The sequence below is a fragment of the Ixodes scapularis genome, unplaced genomic scaffold, assembly GCF_016920785.2.
Source record: "Ixodes scapularis isolate PalLabHiFi unplaced genomic scaffold, ASM1692078v2 ptg000979l_1___fragment_2___debris__unscaffolded, whole genome shotgun sequence".
Classification (NCBI taxonomy): Eukaryota; Metazoa; Arthropoda; class Arachnida; order Ixodida; family Ixodidae; genus Ixodes; species Ixodes scapularis.
Genome location: NW_024610077.1, coordinates 26,647 through 49,713, shown reverse-complemented (window position 1 = coordinate 49,713; position 23,067 = coordinate 26,647). Strand labels below are relative to the sequence as shown.

General features: G+C 50.3%; 1 protein-coding gene and 1 long non-coding RNA gene across 3 annotated transcripts in view; both read left to right on the top strand.

Moving 5' to 3' along the window:
- LOC8040825 (arylsulfatase B) overlaps nucleotides 1-23,067 on the top strand; it is a gene marked incomplete at its 3' end in the record, with an annotated part of 48,848 nt that overhangs the window by 11,059 nt on the left and 14,722 nt on the right. The window lies entirely within an intron of this gene.
- On the top strand, nucleotides 19,102-22,751 carry LOC120845345. 2 transcript variants are annotated; one of them, XR_005716627.3, is made up of 3 exons: nucleotides 19,102-19,142; nucleotides 19,627-19,717; nucleotides 22,653-22,751. It is a non-coding gene; the product is annotated as an uncharacterized LOC120845345 (long non-coding RNA). The 2 variants fall into 2 exon arrangements; XR_005716626.3 differs by lacking the exon at nucleotides 19,102-19,142 and adding an exon at nucleotides 19,492-19,528.

Below are 23,067 nucleotides of genomic sequence, written 5' to 3'. Positions count from 1 at the left end.
GGTGATGGATAGGGTCTAACATTTTGAGTGTAGAGGGTTTGGCAGAGCCGTAAATAGTGCCTCCATAATCCAACACTGAGCGAACACAGGCCCTGTAGATTCGCAAAAGGCAGACATGGTGGGAACCTCAAGAACGGTGTGCAAGTACCTTAAGAAGATTCGACTTTCTCTAATATCTTAGTCTTAGCTCCTTTATATGTGTGCCATAAGTTAACTTACTATCGAATTCTAGGCCTAAAAACTTATGCTCCGATTTAACAGGATTGGGTGTACCTTTACTGAACAATGATGGCTCGGCAGACGTTCCTAGTTTCCGACAGATACATACAGCCACAGTCTTCTGGGCAGAAAGCCGAAAGCCATTCTGGTCAGCCCATCTACTTATCCTGCTTACCGTAGGCAGTACTTGACGCTCACAGATAGCTAAGTTACATGAGGAAAAACAACCCTGGACATCGTCAACGTAAAGAGAATGAGAGATCGCGGACGAAATTACTTGAGATAGTGAATTAATTTTTATAATAAACAAAGTGAAACTCAAGCCAGAGCCCTGCGGCACTCCATTCTTCTGAGGGAACGGGTCGGAGATTGTAGCTCTTAGGCGTGCCTGAAAGCTACGATCCTGCAGAAAGTCAACAATGCAGTTGAACATTTCCTTCCTTATGCCCAACGAGATAAGGTCATGGAGTATGCCGTATCGACAGGCGGCTTCGTAAGCTTTTTTAAAGGTCGAAAAATACAGACAGACAAAATTGCTTATTTATGAAAGCCTCGCGGATCGTCGTCTCAAGGCGTACCAGGTGGTCAACAGTAGGCCTGGCAGTGCGGAAACCACATTGAAATGTGTTTAGGAGTTTGTTTTGTTCTAACATGTAAATAAGCCTGCTGTTAACCAGCCGCTCAAAAGTTTTCCCTAGACATATAGTAAGGGCGATTGGCCTGTAGCTCGTGGCTTTACTTCGGTTTTTATCTTGTTTTAATATCATGAAGACAATAGCCTGCTTCCAGGTGCTAGGAAATTTCTCTTTCACCCAGATGATGTTAAAAAACTGGCGGACAATGACTAGAAAGATTTCAGGTAGATGCGAAAGCATGCTAGGGTGAATTGCGTCAAGTCCAGGGGATGTAGGTTTTGCTGCAGCCAGAGCTCGACGAAGCTCGTCAAGAAAAAAAGGAGAGTTATATTCTTTAGTGCAACGTTCTGACCTACGAATCCGTCTTCTCTCGCGGTTTAACTTAAACTGCAGAAACTCTGGAGTGTAATTTTAAGAGCTAGAGACTTGTGCGAAGTGCCTGCCCAGTGCGTTGGCTTGTTCATAACGATCAAAATGCTTCTCCATTGTCATCTAGCACCAAAAGGATTGAGAAAGCATGGTAGTCACCATCCATTCTACCTACTCTGCCCCGGATAATCTTCGCTGGCGTGAAACTATTAATAGAAGATGCACACCAGCAAAATGATATCCTTTTTGCCTGTTTCCTAATATAGCGGGCTTTTGCGCGGAATTGCTTAAATGCCAAGAGGTTTTTGGAAATGGGATACCTCATAAATCTTGTCCAAGAACAGTTTTGGCGGCTTCGAGATTTTTCACACTCATCACCCCACAATGGTTTTTGACGTCTCAGCAGCTTGCCGGATGTCTGTGGGATCGACAAACCGGCTGCCTCAACGATTGCTGTTGTTATGAGAGCATTTCCTTCGTCCACAGAGGCCATTTGCGAAAGATTCAAGGAGGAAGGAATATCTGACTGAAAAAGGTCCCGATCTGTTGAAGGGATATTCCAACGGGGAAGACGACAAGGAAGCCTGGGCAGGACTTTTAGGGGAGCAAGATACACCGGAAGGTGGTCGCTTCCGTAAGGGTTATCCAATGCATTCCAAGTAAGATCTGTAAAAAGTCCAGCGGAACAAATAGTGAGGTCAATGCAAGAAAAAAAGTGATTCGCAGAATTAGAAAATGTTGACTCTCCTACATTTAGGACACATACTTCTCCGAGAGATAAAAACCGCGCCACAACAGAGCCTCGGCTGTCAGTTCATACATTGTCCCAGAGGGGGTTGTGTGCATCAAAATCGCCCATTAAAATGAAAGGTTCCGGTAGTTGATCGACTAAACTTTCAAGTTGGGCGAGTTCCAGGGTAAATGAAAGGGGGATATGTAAATGGAGCAGATTGTAATGAGGCGATGCTGTAGCAACATCGCTGCGACGACGTCCAGAGGCGTGTCTAAGAGGGCCACACAGGCAGGCGTGCCACTGTCTACAACAGTAGAGACTTCCCCGGAAGCGCCAGAGGTGGTCACACGGTCCTTCCTGTAGACCTGATATGACCTAAGAAAGTTGCGGTTGTGCGGTTTAAGATAAGTCTCTTATATGCAAAATGCAGAGAATTCATGCCACTCCATTCAAGCGTCATCTCAGAATGGAGTGGCCACTAGCTTGGGGATACAAGGAAACGGGGACCAAGGAGGCAGCTCGGGTAGTTCGTCGGCCGTCACCGATCAAAGGGGTGTCGAGCAGGAAATGGAACTCATCTGAGCGAAGGAGAAGTTGGTGCGACTTGAGCTGGAGCTAGAGCGGCTACGCGTAGAGAACAGACACTGATGTAGCACAAGCAGCGCGGAGTTAAGCCTTCAAGAGGAGGTGCTGAGTTTTTCGCGGCTCATGAAGAGTGTTTTGACTCAAATGCCTTCGTCGGAACTATTGGTGCCTAGCTGCTTCGACGGTGTTGAAAACGTGTTTTAGACGTATGAGGTGCCCGAGCGTCTGAGGGGATCTCTCATCCGACCCTATTTTACGGAGCGCATGCGGGTGCTAGTGAATAGGCTCCCTGTGAATGAGGCAAGCGAATACGGCGCGGTTAAAGAGCGCGTCTTACTTGGGATGAAAATGTCGCCGGCTGAGTACAGGAGACTTCTTCTGAACGCCACCAGAGCGGAGAGGGAATCCTGGACTTAGTTCGTGACACGCATGGAGAGCTGCGTCGAGTATTACGCTCGAAGCCGAGGCGTTGAGTCTCTTGAGGACTTGCTGGCACTAATAGTTTCCGACCGCGTCATGGACTCCATGCCGGCTGACATGCAAGAGTACGAAACTTTAACGAGGGTGAAAAATGGCCGAGACCCTTGGAGGTGGCCGCGCGTGCCGACAGCTTTGACGAGGGCCGGCGGTGCCAGAGGAAAGGGGGGCCCTCACCAGTTCCCAATGACCGCTCACTGGAAAAAAAAGCGTTGACTCCCGCCAACCGAAAACCGAACTCCTGCAGGGTGAGGTGTTTCAGCTGCCAGGAATTGGGTCATATTCCTGCGATTGTGCCTGAAAACGCATGCAAGCATGAAGGAGGGAGACCGAGGCGATAACCCCGTTGTGGGTACGGTCGGGACCGACCTGCAACGGCTCCAAGAAACTAACACGCAGCTGGGCGCACCCGCGTCCTCTTTTTGAGCAAATTCAGGGACGCGCTGGGTTGAGAAGGGTTGATATTTGTTGTGGTACGAAGACCATTAATGCTGTCATCGATTCTGGCGCCGAAATTACCGTAGTCCATGAAGGGGTCGTGCCGGAGACAGATGGGTTATCGGGAAGGTTGTGTTCACGGGTGCGTTTGGAGACAGCGTAAGCGTTATTTTGAAGCTCGTGCCAATGGCTTTCCCTGCGCACTACGTGGAGTACGCCCCTTGCGAAGTGCCACTTCTCAGCGCTGTCACCAACCGGCTGGTGGCCCGAGTGGACATGCTACTGACGCCCGACGACTGCGAGGGCCTAAGAGTAAACCGCGGGACGACTGAGGCCGGCCACGGGGGCCGGCGGACCGCAGACGCGTTGCATAACGAACACGACGAGACTTCTCTCTCAAACGATGGCGCTGCAGCCGTCGGCGCGGTAGTTGGTGTTGAAAATGTCGATGGACTGTCTCTCGGACCACCGTTGTCGTCGCCGCGCTTTCGAAATAGTCAAATAAGCGACGAGATTTTAAAGAGTTCCTGGGAGCAGGCCGGAAGTTCCACCCACGGAATGTTCGTGGACGACGGACTCCTGTTCCACAGGGTGGAGGTTAACGGGAAGCTGGTGAAACAGTTGGTTCTGCCGCTCGAGAACAGGCCAAAGGTCCTGGAGATGGGACGTGACTCCATGTGGGCAGGGCATTTGGGAGAACGAAAAACGAAGGCCCGCGCGAAGATGTCCTTCTACTGGCCAGGCATGGCGGGCGGCATCAAAAAGTACAGTCAGTCATGCGAAGCCTGTCAGTTAGGATCGCCCATCACAGCCGCTAAAAGAGTTCCCATCGCTCCCCTCGAGCGTCCCGAGGTGCCGTTCAGACGGTGTTCATGGACTGCATCGGTTCGCTAGAGCCGCAGTCCGCTCGCGGACACCGGTATGCGCTGTGCATCTTTGATGCTTGCACACGATGGCCAGAGGTGGTCTACCTCAAGTCTCAAACCGCTAAGTCCGCTTGCGACGCCTTGGTAGGGGTATTGTCGTGCACGGGCGTGCCCGAAATAATATGCTCAGACCAAGGCGGCAATTGCACCGCGCAAGTTACGACAGTGCTCCTAGAGAAGATGGGCGCGACGCCGCGTTTTTCAACCCCTGACCACCCGATAAGGAACGGGTTAGTCGAAAGGTGGAACGGCACCTTTAAAAAATGCTTCACCACGTCGTTCACGAGCGGGGGCGGGAATGGGACAAACACGTCCCTTTTCTCCTATGGGCCTATCGAGAGGTGCCGAACGAGACAACGGGAGTGACCCCGTTTGAGCTAATGTATGGCAGGGAGCCTGTTGGGCCGATTCTTTCTAAAACTTGGACGAGGGAGTGGACGGCCATCTGTGGGCCGGCGTCGTCGGCAGAAGACTATCTCGTCGCACTGAGGCAGCGGTTGGCCGCCGTGGCGGACGCACCACGTGAGCACTCAGGCGGGGCCAAACTTCGTGCGACGGCTACTGCAATCGGAACGCGAGGCCAAAAGCCTTCCAGGGCGGCGCCGTTGCGCTCGTTCTTGAACCCGGCTCCACCAATGCTCTCCTGAGGAGGTGAAGGGGCCTGGCGGTCGTTGTTGAGCAGAGGAGGCCATGCAGATGCCTGGTCCGGTTCGAGGACGGCTCGCAGAGGGTTTTACACGTCAACAAATTGCGATCGTACCACGAACGAGTGTGCACTGTGGGCGTGATTGTTTAGAGAGACGAAGAGCTCCTGTTACATTCCTGACATCCCGTTGGAATCGCGTTCAGCGTCTCATTCTCCAGATCTGGCCGGGGCCTGCGAGCCCCTGGGGGGCAGCCAGCGTCGACAGTTGGAACACTTGCTGCGCGCTTTCCCGGGCGTGTTCAGTTCGATATAGGGCGCTGTGAGACCGGGACGCAGAAAATCGAGCTAGTGCAGGCTGCGCAGCTCCGACAGAGCTATCCTTACAAGGTGCCAGTGGCCTTCCGCGGGGAAGTGGACCACCAGATCCCCGAGTTGTTGGAGACGGGGTTAATCTACCCCGTTGAGTCCAGCTTCTCTCATCCCGTTGTGTGTGTGCATAGGGAAGAAAGACGGGGGATGCGCCTATGTATTGACTACAGGAAGCTGAAGGCCGTGGCCATTGCAGACGCTTTTCCCATGACGGATGCGTGCGAGACGCTGCTCCAAGTAGCTCAGGCGAACTTCATCACGACTCTAGACATGTTAAGGGGGTACTGGCTAATCCGGATGGACGCCGCGTCGGAGAAGTACGTACAACGCCTTTGTGACCCACGGCGGTATACGCGTGGCGGGTGATACCGTATGGGTTAAGAAACTCGGGTTCCACCTTTCAGCGCGTGATGAACCGAGCAATGGCACCCCACCGTCAGTACGCGTGTGCGTACATTGACGACGTCGCCGTCTACTTTGCGTCTTGGAGCGATCACGTCGACCATCCGACGGCCGTCCGCTGCACGCTGGCCGAAGTGTGCTTCACGGCCAATTGGCGGAAGTGCGAATTCGCCGTAGTGAATGTCCTGTACTTGGGGCATGTCGCTGGCTCTGGACAACACTCTCCGGACCCTGATCGGATTGAGGCAACGTTACTAAAACACTCAGTTGGGAAACTCGCCGTCGAAACCTGGGCCGCTGGCGTCCACCGAGACCGAGCTAAATGCGACAACAGCGCCACTCTTTTTCGTTTGTCTGTACTATGGTCACCTCGAGCTTTTTGAAATCCTGTTTTTGCCTAAAAACAAACGGAAAAGACTCTTTTTGTATGAAATTTATTGGAGTTTAGTACCAAATGATGGGCGCGTGATGTCTTTATCATCTTTAGTTCGCAAGGTTTTGCGGAACAATTAATATTGTTTTCATACAACCATGCCTCAGCGGGCCTTTCAGGTAGCGCGTCCCGAACTAGGTGCATTTTAACTTCGTTGGTTGAGCGCGGCGCGTCCGCCGGGGAGACGGGGGTTGGCTTGTCGTCGGGTTGCGGTCGCTCGTTCGTGCGAAGCGTCTCTAGTTTTGCACGCGCCCAGGGACCTCAATTTATTTGTGGTCCCCGGGGTTCGAAGCCTCCGCCATGTCGACGCCTACGAAGGCACAGTGTTTCTCTTTTAATGTTCCGGCGGACACTCCGGTAGATGCCATCATGGACAGCATTCAAGCCGTCGCCGGCGGGGATGGTCTGTCGTACCTGCAACACCACGGTGGAGCAATGTTCATGGCAGCAGTCAGCACCATGGCCGCCGCACAACGACTTGTAGCGCAAGGTTTCTTGTCGCTGGGTAACGTGGAAGTCCCCCTGGAGCCAGTGGGAGCCCACGTTGTGTTTGTCTCGGTGTACCGCCTTCCCCCGTACGTGTCGGAGGAGGCACTGTTGCAAGTCCTCGCACAGTACGGCAAGGTGAAGGCGATCAACCACGTCACGTTTCGAGACCGCCCGGACGTCAGGACCGGCACCCGGGTGGTCAAGATGGAGATGTCGAAGCCGGTCCCCAACTTCGTCCACATCCAGGGACACCGGGTGATGGTGGACTACCGTGGTCTGCGACGCGTCTGCAGCCGGTGCGGGCTGGAAGGCCACATCGGACCCGCCTGCAAGACCCCACGTTGCGACAGATGTGGCGTTTTTGGGCATGCGACGGCAGGTTGCACGGCTCCTTGCCAGCGGTGCGGCCACGGCCACGCGACTACGGACTGCGTCCAGCGAAAGTCGTATGCTGCCGCCGCCAAGCAACCCAGGGAGGACCGTCCACGCACTTCGCAGCGAGTTGTCGACACCGTCTCCGACCCAGCCCCCCAGCTTTCCGGTGACGACTTGGACCCGTCCATCCGCCCGCGGACCCCACCACCTCCCCCTGTTGTCTCGGATTCCGACGCTTTGTCGAACGCCGGAGTTTCCGACAGCCAAGCTTCGGGCGCTCCATCGAACGCGGCCGCCCCTACCGACGGCCAAACTTCGGACATTCCGTGGAACGCGGACGCCAACCCCGGCAGCCAAGCGTCGCGCGTTTCATCGAACGCGGCCAGCAGCCAAGCCTCGCGCGTTCCATCGAACGTGGCCGCTAAACCCGACTGCCAAACCTCAGACGCTTCGTCGAATGCGGCCGCCATCCTCGAATCTCACAGCATTGATTCCGAAGATCTGAGCGACGATTCCGACCGCCTTTTCATCGCCGAGGAAGGCGACGTGACCCCAGGCCAGGGACATCCGCCACCCACGCCAGAGGTTTCGACGACAACGACGTCACGTGAGTCGTTCGCAGAGTCGGCATCTCCCGACGCCGACATGCCGGACGACCGCTCCGATGCCAAACGCGTTTTCTCGCCTGCTAGCGGCGGCTCGGACGCGTCTCCCGCCTCGTCAGCTAAAAAGAAGCGGCTCGGCGCGGACAATTTTGACTACGCGGAATCGCTGGAATTCTAATCGACTGTCAGCCATGTTTTTCTTTTACTTTTTTTTCATGGGCCTACACATTCTGACGTTAAATGTGCAGGGTTTTCGGAATCCGAACAAGCAGCGCGAGGTGATACACTTTGCCCAGTCTAATCACTGCGATCTGCTCTTTTTGCAAGAAACTAATTTTTTTTCTGCCCGGGATGTGGCAGAATTTAAGGCCCGTTTTTCGATTCCTTGTTATTTTTCTCTCGCACCTTCTTGCGCGCGTGGTGTTGGTGTTTTAATATTCCGCACTTCGTTTTTGCGAGGTGCTTTTTCACTGTGCGACCCGGACGGTCGCGTCCTTGTGTACAGTTTTTTTATCGGTCATGCCAAGTTTCGGGCTATAAGCGTTTACGCTCCAGTTCGTGGCGGCCACACGCCGGCGAGGGATTTTTTTAGAAGCCTTCTGCAGTATGTGCCTGAGGACGGTTTTTTCTTCCTCTGCGGGGACTTCAACTGTGTAATAGACTCCTCTCGAGACGTTCGCGGGCCTGGTCGCGGGCGGAATACCTCTGACGCTCAGGAGCTGGTTCGGATTCTCGGGCTGCACGACCTGCGCGATGCCTGGGTCGAACTACACGGCGCTGCGTACGACTCCACGTGGTCGCGGGGCACGTCGTCGAGCCGGCTGGACCGCGTCTATGTCCAGAAACATCTTGCATTGCGTCTCCTCAGCTGCGAGGTGCTTTCCTTTCCATCAGCTGCAGGCTATGTTTCAGATCATCGCCCGGTTTCAGCGGTTTTTGATGTGACGGGTTTTTTGTACCCACGCGGCGACACATGGCGCCTAGATATCTCGCTACTGCGGGACGAACCGTCCATCTCTAGCTTACGACAATCGATTCGGGCGTCACTGACGGCCGTTGCCTTGTCCCCCGCCCAGTGGGACGCGCTGAAGTCTGACTGCCGGTTTTTCGCGACGGCAGCTGGGAAGTCGCTTCGGCGCCGCACGACGGAGGCCCTCAATGAGGTTGTCCGTCGCATTCGCATTGTGCAGCGTGGTGGTGTGCGCACCTCCTTGATGTTTGAGTACCTCACGGTTCTTCGCGATCGCCATCAACGTCTGTTGAGCATGTCCTCTCGAAGTGCTGTGGCGCAGCGGCTGCGTGACCAGCCGGTGGAAGACCCGGAGGTGCTCCGGTGCCTCCGTGCCACACGCGCCGGTGGGGACGGGTACTCGTACGTTCCCAGTGTACATCTCGCGGACGGTGGCCTTTCGGAGGACCCCCGTGAAATTGGCGTGGTGTTCCGAAATTTCTTTTCGTCCCTATTTTGCTCGAACCCCGCCGTAAACATCTCGAATTTCGCCGAGCGGGTTCGCCTTTTTTGCGGAGATCTCCCGGCCTGCCCTGATGATCTCGGCTCCTCTCTGTTCCGTCCTACAATACGCGAGGAACTCTTTGACGTCCTCCGGGCTATGAAAGTCGGGTCTGCCCCAGGCCCCGACGGTTTACCAGCCGAATTTTATGTCACTTTTTGGGATGTCCTCGCGAATCCCCTAGTCCAGCTTGTGAACGGTTTTCTGGAGACAGGCGAAGTTCCACCATCCTTCAGAAGAGGTCGCGTCATCCTCCTCCCAAAGGAGGGTGGCTCTTCATCGGATCCTGCGGCTTGGCGACCTATCACTTTGTTAAACGCAGACTATAAGATAGTAGCGTCTCTACTCGTCTCGCGCCTCCGTACGGTCATGCCCCATGTGGTGAGCCCAGTTCAAACGTGTTCGGTGCCTGGGAGAAACATTTTTTCGTCCCTGTCACTCACACGAGACCTCTTTTCGTACGCGAATTTTACCCATCTGTCGGGGGCCTGTGTCTCCCTCGATCAAGCGAAAGCGTTTGATAGGGTTGAGCATAGTTATCTGTTCGAGGTCCTGAGAGCCTTTCGCTTCCCCGAGACTTTCATTTCGTTACTTCAGTCCCTATACAGCGGACTGACTGGCCATTTGCAAGTCAACGGGTGTCTTCTTCCGCCTTTTCCAGTAAGTAGGGGAGTACGACAGGGCTGCCCGTTGTCTCCCTTACTCTACGTTCTTAGTCTTGATCCGCTTCTCCGACGTCTTGCATCCTGCTCCCGGATTTGTGGCTTTCCGCTGCCCGGCCGGGACTCAGTCGTGGTTAGCGCCTACGCAGACGACGTCAGTTTGTTTGTCCGCAACTCTGACAGTTTTGAGGCTGCTGGACAGCTGTTCTTGCAGTATGGCGCACTCTCTGGGGCTTGTTTAAACACTACCAAGAGCCAGGCTTTGGAGTTTGGAGGCTCCCCTCCCGCTCTACCTGCGGATATCCAGATTGTGAACGAGCTCCGAGTTCTCGGCGTGTTTTTTTACTCTCGTGGAGTGGCACCCCGCACGTGGGAGGTTGTAGCATCCGCCGTTGAACGTCAGGTGGCTGTTGCAGGGACCTTTACGCTCTCCCTCCGCGACAGAGCTTACCTAGTAAGAGCTGTTTTTTGTGGGCAACTTTTCTATGTTGCCCACATTGCACTTCCCCCTTCTCGATTCGCTAGCCGCATCACCTCATGTCTCTTCCGGTTTTACTGGAGCAGGGGCACTGAGCTAGTGACAAGGTCGGTGCTCCGCCTTCCCACGTCACTGGGCGGAAGGGGCATGCCCTGCGTCAGCACGGTGTGCCGCCTGCTCTCCCTCCGCACTGTTCTAGGGGTGTTAGATGACACGGATCACCCGGCACGGTCCCTGGCTCTTTATTTTCTAGGGCCCTCGCGCCGAGTGCTTGTTCCTCGCGCGTTGGGCAACCTTTACCCGAGCGCAGAAGCAACGCCACCGTTTTACCAAGCGGTGGTGGCTTGCCAAGAAGAGTTGAGGCGGGCGTTACCAGACCTCGAAGTGCGCGAAGTGCCACCGGCTCGCGTCGTCGAAGAGCTCTGCGTGACCCGGATCACTCGTGAGCAGAGGGATCGGGCGAACGCCTTTCCGTGGACCTGGTTGGTTTCTCGCCGCCTTCCCGGACCTGTGGAGGATTTTGAGTGGCGTCGGGGCTGGGGTGTCCTTCCAACAAGACAACGACTCCACCGCTGGGGCATTGTTCCCGACCCTAAGTGCCCCAACTGTGGACAGGTAGAAACAAACACCCATGTTTTCTTTGATTGTCCCGTTGCGCGCTCATTTTGGCGTTTGGTGCACCATGGATTCCGGGGTATCGGCATCTGGAACTTTGTGTCAGGCGGTAGGTGCCCCCGCGGGGGCTTCGCCCTGCTCCTGTTGGCAGTCGGCCAACTGGTCCTCTGGCAGAATCGTTGTGCGGCGGTGGGCCAGCAACGACGATCTCGTGCAATGTGGCCAGTCCTCTCTCGACTGCGGGGTACCCTGCTCCGTCACCTAGACTCCGAGCTCTTTTGGTTGGGCGAGGAAGAGTTCCTCAGGCGGTGGTCTTGCCGCTACGTCCGGCTGGTCGGTGGTCACATCAACTTGCTTTTCGCGCCTCTCGCACAGGTGTGAGAGGCGTGGGGTGGGGTGAAAGGGGGAGGGGGGGGGATATGACGTAAGCCAGCCGAACGCTACGCCTGGCTTACACTGACATTTCTTAGGTAAAGGAGAGAACCCTCCTCGTGTGTGCTGATGAGATGTAAACAGCGGCCATATTTGATTCGCTAAGTTATGTTTTTTCGTTACCTCCGTCCCTGGATCTTTGTAGCGTACATGTTCCCATTGTATACCGGTGTGATTTACGTCTTGCAGTTTACAGTGTCAATAAACTTTTCTTTAAACCCTGTAACCTCTACCGCTGTATCTGTTCTTAAAGCCAAATAGAAGTCACGTGGAGTTCTTCGAGTGGCCGCTGCGGGAGAAATGGTGGCGTTGTGTTCGTCATTAGCTCGGTGCTCGGAGACAGATTGGGGCCACTTTTTCAAGGCTGTCTCTATGGGAGTTTCCCAACTGAGTGTTTTAGTAACGTTGGATTGAAGGGATCTCCAAACTCAAACGGCCAACGACGAAGAAGGAGTTGGGCAGCGTGCTGGGTCTGTGCAACTATTACAGGGACTACATCCCGAGATTTTCTGACGTGGTTTTCCCACTTACTCAGCTCACCAGCAAACGGGTCCCAGACAACATCCCATGGGGACGGGACGAGCAAAAAGCGTTCGATGCTGTGAAGCACAGCCCTACCCGGGCGCCACGCTGTACGCTCCGGAGTTGGGGCGCGAGTTTGTCGTAGCGACCGATGCTTCAGACCACGCTGTGGGGGCATGCCTGTCGCAGTGCGATGACGCGGACAACGAGCACCCCATCGCGTTCTTGTGAAAGAAGTTGACGCCCACCCAGCGGCGCTGGTTAACCATAGAGCGGGAGGTGTACGCGGTGGTGTAGGCGCTCGTTCTTTGGGACACCTGGCTCTTTGGGGCCGTGATCAAGATAGTGACGGACCACAATCCGTTAAAGTATTTGATGCTGGCCACGCCTCACAGCGGCAAGTTAACTCGATGAGCGCGTTCAGCGTTATACCGTGACCATTGAGCACCGGAAAGGGTCCACCAACGGCAACGCGGACGCTCTGTCGAGGCTCACGAGGAGCGTTTAGTCCGGCGTTCCTCTCGCTCTCACGTCAACTGAGTAATCCGCTATTTAGATATAGTGCCAATTGTTGTCTGTTGCTGTATGAGCGTGCGTTTATTTTTGTGTGTGTCTTCCACACGCTATTGTATTTTCGCGTGGTGGTTCAATGTATGTGTTGATGTGGCTTACTGCAGCGAGAACCCGTTTAGGGCCCGTTTTACGGTGTGTGTACCGAATGTGCGTGCCTCCGATATTTTTGTTTTTTTGCGTTTGGGGTTATTTTTGTTTAGATATACACAAAGGTTTTTTTCGCAATTGCTGTCTCGCGCTTGTGTGTCTACAATGTCGGTTGCGGTTGTTGGTTTGTTTGTTTTTGTTGAAAGGTGCATTTCCGTATTGGGTGACGAGGCCTCCCTTACAAAAATGAACAGTGAGTTTCAATTGAGCTTGTGATGTGTTATATAGAGTCAAAAGAAACTCAAAAGAAACTCAATGTTAAATGAGTTTTATCATTACAAAACTAAATTTTTTTTATTTTGAATTTACTCATTACACATTCTAATGAGTGTTATCATTACCCACTCAGTATGTATTCTTTTGAATTTACTCATTACAAATTCAAGTGAGGTTTATCATTTCCCAATCAATATCTATTCTTTTGAACTTACTCATTACAAATTCAAGTGAGGCTTAATATTACCCAATCAATATCAATTCGTTTAAGTTTCCTCATTACACTTTGAATTGAGTGTTATCACTTAGAACACAATACCATTATTTTGAGTTTACTCATTGCAAATTGTAATGAGTTTTATCGTTACCTACTCGATATCCATTCTTTTGAGTTTACTCATTACAAATTCTAACAAGTTTTATCGTTACCCAGTCAATATCCATTCTTTTTGAGTTTATAAATCTACTGATTACTCATGCAAATGAGTATTATCATTAAGAATGCAATATCCGTTCTTTTGAGTTTATCCCAGACACTTAAGTGAGTTCTACCATAAGGCACCCAATAGACATCAGCTGATCCACAGCGGAGGAATTCGATAAAGGCAAATGTGAAGACAATCATGAATGCAGATTGCCTGCTATTCAGAAGAAATCCCCCTCAAATAAAGCCAAGTTCAAAATTGCAATCCAATAACTTTTCATATTTATTAACCCTTCTATGAAATCAAAACATATTCAGTTATTCTAATTCTCAATTAGCTTACTCTCTCGGCCGATCAAAATAACACAGCGATAGACATAATGACTCAATATACAGCATCTGCTCCCAAACTTTCCTACGCTCGCAATCCACTAAAATATAAAATATATCCTGCCACGACCCCTCCCCCTCCTCCATTCGCATTTCGCTAGACCACAAGTCTTAGCATCTCAGTGCATAAGCTGTAACATATTGAAATTGACTCTGAACTTTAGTTTCTCAGGTAATACAGGTAATTTTAACAAATTTAAAGCCATTGGAAAAAAAGAGAGAGAAAGAAGCCAGGCGTTTTTTTGCGACACTCCGCTAGATCAGTCACGGCACCCCTGGGGATCGCGCCTCACAATTTGGGAAGCACTGCTGTTTAATATTACAAATACAGAGTGCTGATTAGAACATTTTTCAAAACATTTATAAGTAGCAACTGTTGACCCAATACCGCGCAAAAATTTAAAGCAATTCTCACACAATCTCGCAGAAACATAATCCCAAGTTTCCACAGAATAAAAACCAGTAAGAACAAGACGAAATACACACTGGGCTGATTAATTAACTCTGAGCTGTCATTTTGTTTTAATTCAACACACATGAAAATAAAACAGGAATAGGAATGCCAATAGGCATTCCTTTTGGTCCCATAGGAGGTGTGACTGCTCCCATAGGGACTTTATCGGAGCCAGACCATTAGAAATATTTATCGGTCAAACGAAATGTTTTGTTGGCCAGAGAGGTATGCCTAGGCCAATTGTGCATGTGTATTTGAGCAATAGAAACCAATTAGACGTATGTCTGTCAGAACGATATAAATGCATATTAAACGCAACAATTGAGAATCGGATCAGAGGGAATATGTTTCTGTGCTTTTGGAAAGCTGTGTTTGGACGAAGCTGATATATTTGTCAGACATCCAATTGAGGTAAAAATAGTACCGGTCAGAAATACACCGGCCCATTTGATGCACGTGTTATGTAGCCTGGGCAGTATGATACAAATATCTGTTCCACGTCCAAAGAATGTGTTGCTAGAATTCCAGCATGTATAAAAGTACATTAGACAAGTTAATTATGCGGCAGTGTTACGCTTATTTTTCAATATTTTCGGACGGCAAAAATGGTCTCAGCCCAGGTTACATAACACACCATCGTCGTACATCGATGGGGTTATGAATGCTCAAAGGGACTCGTAGCTCGAAATTAATGCTAGTATCAAACACTCAGATACAGTCACAATTTAGATGAAAATAGCCTATTGCATGCTTGGCTTTTCTGAAGGAATTTTAGGACCATACTCTAAATAAAGCTTAGGAGCATGGTGCGGCAAAATAATGTACTAATCAAATTCTGTAAGCTGAGCGTAAATTAAAAGTAATCTCCACAAAAAAAAAAAAATATAAAAAAAAAATAAATCTGCTTTCTACTGAATTGCACCCGAAACAAATAGCGCGTCGGTGCTAGTTCGGATTTACACATTTATTTCCTGTGCTTATAATAATGACTGTATGCACCCTCTTTTACTCTTAAGTTTCTAAAGACATATTTACGGCGCCCCTCTATCGCGATTTGGTCAGTTTCGGCTTCAGTATTGTAACTTTTACTGGTTTCGGTTTCGTATTGTAAGGATCGCGCCTTCAACGCCCCATCGGTAGCGACACCGCGACACCAGTTCTTTGCTTTTTCTTTTCACGGCATGAAATGGCGACCGTTGCGTTTCTCGTGTGTTGGGTATTGTGTGTCGCGGGATGGAAATGCCTTTAGACATGGAAATGTGATAATTTAATCACGTTTATCTATCTGTGAAGTTTCCTCCCGTGATGATTATGTTCAAGAAGAGCGCGGAAGACCGACGACGCGACAGAACCAGCAACTCAACGCAGTTGGTAAGCATGCTTCTTTGTTTGCATTGTACGCGTTGAACGAGAAGTGAACATTAGGGAGTTTTAGAATAACGTTGTGGTTGCTGTGCATGCGCAGACCCAAAGCAAGCATTCGGACTGGAGCTTTGGGGCCTCTCATTTCTCGAAAATAGCGTGGGTACCGCAAAAGGTGGCGCCCACGAAATCTCCGTTGATCGCGTCTTCGACGCCGTCGCCCGCTCGGGAACTGCGTGAATTGCACTCGGCGACCGCAGTCGGTATGGTCGGAGCGTATTGAAAACGCCACGGATCGCTGGATTCACAGCTGAAAGCTATCGAAGCGTGTGTACTTACGATCGCGGCAGACATGTAAACATGCCTGGGTAGTGGATCGTCTGGGCTTCGTAAATACAACAGAGCAGCTTGGCAGTGACAAAAACAAAACATGCGCATTCAGTATAAAACAACTATAAAAATGTTACTCTGGACGAAAAACTTGTTTAATTTTCGAGATATAACGTTCTAACATCCGAATAAAAGCTGTCGCGACATCTTGGTGGCGTTTTAAGCGCGACATGATTGCGTTTTGGGGAGTCCCCGGCAGAGAAACGTTATTCTAAAAAAATCTTCGCCGCAATCCTCGCTATTTTGCCGTCCGTAACGCGCGGTAAAGTAGCGCCCGGTATTCTAAAACTCCCTATTTTCTCGGCAAACGTTCGCTCGTTAAGCTTGATTTTTCTTTCTTTTTTTTTTTAACTAGTTGGGTTTGCTTTATCTGTCCTTATGTTTGGGTCTCTGCGAGGCATCATGAAAAGTTGCCACTCATTCTGTGTATGGTCCTAGAAAGTGTAGCTTATGTCAACAGAGCACTTATTGAATTCCTAATGCTACTTTCAGTCCGTTGCTTTAGAACATGTCTTATTGGTCTCGCAGTGTACTGATGTCGGTCAACTATAAATTGATTACGTCGATCGTACTTCATTACATTTCAGAAGTTAGACTTCCTTGGAATTCTACATGTTTAGAATTGGTTGGTTGCCATATTTTAATTATTGTATTCCCCAACCAGAGAGATTTCTCTCAAATGTTTAGTTTCAAATTCCTTGGAATTCGGTTCATGCAGAGCCAATATTCCTTTGCAGTCAAAATGGTTGAAGAGGATAGCCATCTTTTGTTTTGAAGTTATGGAAGTGGACTGGATTGTACTGTTAGGACAAACTTCGGTCCCTTGGCTTTCTAGAATTGAACTGGGTTTAAATTTGTAGGTAAGAATTTTTGATAAGGCGTTTGTTCCTTTTTTGCTTCTTTCTTTTCTCTTTCATTTTGCAACTGTGATGTGATCAAGTCGAGGGCCGCAGTTATTCCCAAATGCAGAAGCAGCTGTGTGTTCCCAGCTTGCGTCACTTCGATTCATTTCAAGGCATGCCACGAAATGAATGCCCCTGTTCATACAAAGTTGGAAGTGGGACTGGCTTCAAAATGCAGTTCGACACAGTGTTTGAGCGATATGGGACGTGTGTTGAATGACCTACGTGGTTGTCACAGGTTCGTTGTTGGTCAACCCAAAACGCTCCAAGTCCCACTTCCTTCTCGTTTTCCTCTTCCCATGTGTTTGAAGCTCGGCCGGCATTATACTCTGTTTCATACTTAGCGTGCAACGTCAAAGCCAGAGGTCGGCATTTTAGGTTTGCCACTCACTTTCACCTTCAAAGACACACTCACCTAAGCCCCTCTCTCACCCTCACCCTCACAGCTACACTCACCTTCAGCCCCTCACTCACCCTCACCCTCACAGTCACACTCACCTTCAGCCCTTCACTCACCCTCACTGAACCTCACGGCCCTCACGCACTCACCGCCCTCACGCCCCTCACGGCCCTCACGCCCCTCACGGCCCTCACGCCCGTCACTCACTCACGGCCCCCACGGCCCTCACACCCCTCACTCACTCATGGCCCTCACGAAACTCACCGCCCTCACGCCACTCACCGCCGTCACGGCCCTCACCACCCTCACGGCCCTCACCGCACTCAGCGCCCTCACGGCCCTCACCGCCCTCACGGCCCTCACCGCCCTCACGGCCCTCACCGCCCTCACGGCCCTCACCGCCCTCACGGCCCTCACGCCTCTCACCGCCCTCACGCCACTCACCGCCCTCACGCCACTCACCGCCCCTCACCGCCCTTGCGGCCCTCACACCCCTCACGCGCCTCACGCACTGGTGGCCCTCACGCCACTCAGGCCAGCTTCAGATGGGGCAATTTCGCCCAGAAACTTTACGTCGCAACAGCAGCAACACGGGCCGTCCGCGATCACACGCAGCAACCAATTGCTGCAATTTGCCATCGTCATCATAAAATTTTATTTTTCTTGCACTATTTAGACACAATTACGCGTTATAAACGTGTTTTTATGCATTTAAATCTTGTTAAGAATACTAATGCACCCTTCTGAAACAGTTTATTTCCAAAAAACGATCGATTTGAAACCAGAACCAAGTATTTCGGTGTCATCATCACCGGCACGAGGTATCACGTGAAAATTTTGCGTCCCTGATTGGATGCAGCCGCTTCAAACGTATTCGAATTGCTCCGAGTTTCTTGCTTATTTCGAGCCGGACCCGATCTCAGCAATTCGTGTCGATCTAGGGAAAGCTAGAAAACAACCCGTCATTAACACCAAAATTGCTGAGAAAGATGCTCCATCTGAAAAGGACCTCACGCACTCACCGCCCTCACGCAATCATGGCCCTCACACACCTCATGCACTCACCGCCCTCACGGCCCTCACGCCTCTCATGTCACTCACTGCCCGCACGCACTCATGGCCCTCACACCCCTCACGCACTCACCGCCCTCACACCACTCACGCGCTCATGGCCCTCACGCCACTCACCGCCCTCACGCCCCTCACGCACTCATACCCCTTACCGCCCTCACCGCCCTCATGGCCCTCACGGCCTTCACGGCCCTCACCGCCCTCACGGCCCTCATGGCCCTCACCACCCTCACGGCCCTCACCGCCCTCACGGCCCTCACGGCCCTCACGGCCCTCACGGCCCTCACCGCCCTCGCAGCCCTCACGGCCCTCACCGCCCTCACAGCCCTCACAGCCCTCACTCACCCTCACTCACCCTCACACTCATGAATTTTCCTGGTTCAGAAACTCACTCACCCTCACCTCACCTGTGAAGATGAGGGTGAGTGAGGGTGAGTGAGGGCCCTCATGAGTGAGGTTTGCCGAGGTATGGTCAAAGCTACTGGTGCGAGTGCGTGGCTTCATCTACGGTTTTGTTTGCGCGAGAAGGCGTGTAAATGATCAACGAGATCAAGCCCCACGCTCGCGCCAGTAGCTTTGACAGCGTTGCACCCTAAGTATAAAAGGGGGTATAGTCTCATCCAAGTTCATGCCTTTGGCGCTCAGGTAAACATGTGCGAGGATTGCAATTGAACCCCCCCCCCTTTCCCCCAAACCACCCTTAAACAGAACAAAATGACAAAAAAAAGACAAAATTTTTGGCAGCGGTGTTCGAGAGAAACTGCCGACTTTTAATTACCCTGCCTGAAACTTTGCAAACATTTCAGTGTGGCTGCAGCTGTGAGGGTGAGGTGGATTCAATATGAAAACTAGACCCTGAAGCGACGCCTTCAGGATGCCGAAAATAATTATGGTAAGTTCGAAATTAACCCACTAGTATACATCCTAAATATTTGGGCCGGGTGTCGATTAAAAAAGTTTTAACCTAGTTAATTTGTCACATAAACTTTCAGGCATAATATCTTGAAAAAAAAAATGAAACTGGAGATGTTCCAAACTGGCTGAGGTAAAGCAGCCTTGCAGTGCACCAAGGTTTACACTGAACATACTTTTGTGTAGCGTCCACAAGGTGTAGCTCTTACATTGAAGTTTTATGAGTTAGTTTCTTCAATGTTTGAACTTTCAGCGTGCCAGCTGGGTAGTGCATAATTGTTTTTTTTTTTTTTTTTTTATAGCACAAGCAATATCTTAATCCTGGCGGCGGGAAGTTTCGGCTAGCAGTTGACATGGTTGGAAACGGTGTGCATGCTTGCTTTCTCTGAAGCGGCCAATGAAGCGAAATAACAGCATGTGCGGATTTTCCATGCATTTAATTTTTTGTTTCTTGTTTGTTTTAGGCTACATGGGCTCCCAGTACAAGGCGGTAGCCCACCAGGCGCTGACGACCAGCATGTCGTCTCTGCTGTGCTGTTGTGGGAAATTTAAAGGGTAAATATTGCAGCTGCAGTTTTTTTCTATTCTGTGCCTGCTACACTTCCTGCGAATTTCTGTGCAGGCTTTTTCTTTTTGTTTTCATGGTACTGTAAACTTTTGTTAAATTCCGTTGCAACTATAGAATAGCATAAGCCCCTCCCACAATTCCCTTTGCTCGCTATGATTGGCGGTGTCCCTAGGCTCTCCTCCTCTCTAGTGTTTGAAGGGCTTTGTGGGAGGAGCTTCTGCTATTCTAGAGTTGCAACAGAGTATAAATAGCGCTAACCACGGTTAATTTAATAATTTCGAAGAGTCCTAGCAGGCACCCATGCATTTTTATTTGAAGGACTCTGCATCATATTTTGAACCGAGAAAATGACCCCACGAACGGGAAAGCACGGGCCTTCTGCTACAAAATTACCCGGACCAAACTTTGTTTTCAAGATCAGACCGCAAAAAGTTGACTCCTGTCTTATAAACGGCGAGTAACAGAAATCCTCTGCTAGTCTCGCCACGTCAAGAAGCTAATGCTATGACCCCTATCTTGATTTGTTTAATTCTTGTTATGGCTGTTTTCACATCTGTTGTTTTCACTGTTTGGCCAAAAGTGAGTGGCAGGTCGCCATAGGTTTCCAGAAGAAAGCAGTCGCAAATGCAGAAATTTCTAGCAAGTTCGTAGCGCATTGGCGCTTCGTCGCAACGGAGGAAAACCTCTGCGGTATTGTTGGTGGAAAACATTAAGCCTCACGACCAGCAGCAACTTAATTGTGGATATACTGCGCCGTACGGCGTTTATTTGAGCTCTACTCGACACAAAATACTACAGGGGCACCTATAGGTATCCCTTTCTGGACTGAATGCGAAAACATTGCCATGCCTAGCGACACTTCCTTTTTTTTTCTCTCTATTAGGAATGGCAATGCTTTCGCATTCAATCCAAGTGGGGATACCTAAGTGCCCCTCTAATAATTTTCTTACGTTACATCATATGGCGTCACACATCCTGTATGCCATGTCACATGAAGTGTGATGTCATCGCACCGAGGACATATTATTATGACGATCTTTCGGGCACATCAACGCCGACGCCGTCTTTTGCCGTAATGGGACAAGCTTCTTTTTGATGGGAGAGTAATTCCGCATTCCGAAGCGACTGAGATAGCACAGCAGCTAGCATGACCGGCTCTCACACAGCAGCACCGTGTTCAAATCTCAGCCGTGGAAGCACATTTTATTATTTCTTTTATTCCTTCGTTGACATTTGGTACCACTCGGTTAACGCCGCCGGATGCCGGATTTTCCGCTCCATAATGCTTTCAAATTAAAAAGGCACATCCAGTCAGGAATGTGCCTCTTTGTGTGGTAGAGTCGCACAGCTGCCCACCACTTTGAAAATCTCAACTGAAGTACGAGGGGGAACTAGTAATCACCAAATCAGGTTCACGCCATTCATAGGCGAAGGATTTATTTCGGTGCACTGAAGATTTCTGCGGCATTTTCTTTTGTTAATTCATTGGCGCATCTCGCTGTTGATAGCAGTGCTGCACCTCGTTAGCTCTAACCGGCAGGATGGACAGCTCGGCAGACTCGTCGGCCGAATCCTCCGTGCGTAGTTTAGCGTTGTCTTTATGCTGCTTCAAGTAGGGATGCATGTGAACCAGGCACGTAGCCAGGGGGAGGCCCATGGGGCCCGCCCCCCCCCTTCCCCCTGAAATCTTCCATTTTGCTGGGACCTCCTCTCCCCCCTCCCCCTCATACAGCATTTTGTCATGGGCGCCGCCCCCCCCCCCCCCCCCCCCCCGATTCAAAACAAAATCCTGGCTACGTGCCTGATGTGAACAGTGCGCAAAAAACATGCCTCTTGCCCACGCTCCTAACTTCATTGCTGCTCGCGGGGAAATAGCCAAGTGGCGTGCGGCCATGTTTGGCCTAAGAAGTTTGTAAGACACTTTGGATGATGTTGTAATATTCCGTTGTAGGTCACACAAAAGTTGCGACAATTGTGTTTTTGTTAATACGGATTTCTTCTCGGATTTTGTCATAGGCAATTTTTTATCGTAAGTTTGCTTTTCGAATTCGGCCTCTGATGTCTCGATCCTCTCAATGATTCAAACTTCGTGTATTGCATCGATTGTGAAAGCTGCAGTGGACACACACCTATTCGGAGGATGGCTTTATGATCTGCGTAGAGCCCTATTACCGTTTCCTTCCTGTCTGTTGTGATTAAAAATTCTACTTCAAGATAGTAAACAAACACACACAAAAAAAAATACACAGGGACAAGAAGTGGACATAAAACACTGGCACCAGTGTTTACCACCACTGTGTGTTTTGTGGCGCTCGGTCCATGTGTTTTTTGTGGCGCTCGTCTAGGATCATGGACCAATTGGCCTGAATAACCATATTAATTTTTCGAGATGCTTATAAGTCATAGCTTTTCTACGTTCAAATGTGGTAAACTTTATAAGCGACAACATCTGCTCGCTTATCTCTGGTAGACCTTGCCAAAGCCAAAATAAAAGACTGCAATGCGGCGGAAAGAGCAGTGAGCGATTGATTCTCGCAGACTCGGGGACAAAATATACTTTGGCACCATAGTGCCCCTGACAATGTTATTTGTGTCACTCATTAAACTATCAAGGTTGTGTGTAAATTAAATGCCTGGGTGAGCAAAAATGTAGGAATTTTAAATGTGACTTTCCGCATTCAAGGCTGGTTCACACATACAGTGCAGCGTTAACTCAGCCCTGTTAAAGCAACGAGTCACTGCTACTTCCATGGCTTGTACCGTGTGTTCTGAGTTGCCTGCTTTCATAAAGGACTGATGTCCCGGTTTTTACTACTGATTCAGCGCTGAGGTAGTGCTGCGCTGTGAACAGGATACCTTGTTCGAACATTGAAGTTTAGATAAGCAGATCAATGTGTAACTGTGCATCTTTTTTCTTTATAGGTTACCAGTATAAGGTCTCCCGTGGACGGGAAGGCAGTACAAGGTCCCCCGTGGACACGAAGGCAGTGTACCGCATACTCGAATTCAGCATTTTTAATAAACCAGTCATTACTACTTCCCACGGTTTTATGCAGGCATTTTCTGAACCCTGCATGCATATATAGGCATACATGTAAGGGACACTTGCACCCACTTTCCCTTTCCCTTAAAACAGCGGTTACTTCCGGATCACATGTCATGCAACCTATTGCCGTCTTCCCTCTTAGTGCCCTCTATCTAGAAACCCTTGCTAGGAGTATAATTTCTAATACATTTCATTTGAAAGTCTAGATACACTGCTTTAAGTCTCTGTTGAAAATCAAGTGTTTTTTTTTTACTGCGTTGCAATTCAGGCTTTGATGGGCCATCTCATTAG